Consider the following 411-nt stretch of genomic DNA (forward strand, 5'->3'; position numbering starts at 1 on the left):
TATATACTTTGAATATATTGTATATATGCTTATACTAGTCCTTATTCATACTTAAAGTTGTTAGTCGTGAGGATTAATAATTAAGTGTTACACTTTATAGTATAAGGTTTAACACTTAATAATTATTCCTAACGACTAAGAGTTAAAATATTAAAAAATGTATATATATATATATATATATATATATATATATATATATAAATCTATATATATATATATATATATATATGTATATATATATAGTTGTATATAGACTATTTTTTACCATAAATAGTATTTATAATTAATATGCTATCAATATTACAGTTTATTAAAGACATAGCGCATTGTGTGTTAAGAATTTTAACATTTATTAACAATCATAGTAATTACTTATACTTTAAAGAGTGTTTTTACTATCTATTTAACTAT

Source organism: Hydra vulgaris, chromosome 05 (genome assembly GCF_038396675.1).
Source record: "Hydra vulgaris chromosome 05, alternate assembly HydraT2T_AEP".
Classification (NCBI taxonomy): Eukaryota; Metazoa; Cnidaria; class Hydrozoa; order Anthoathecata; family Hydridae; genus Hydra; species Hydra vulgaris.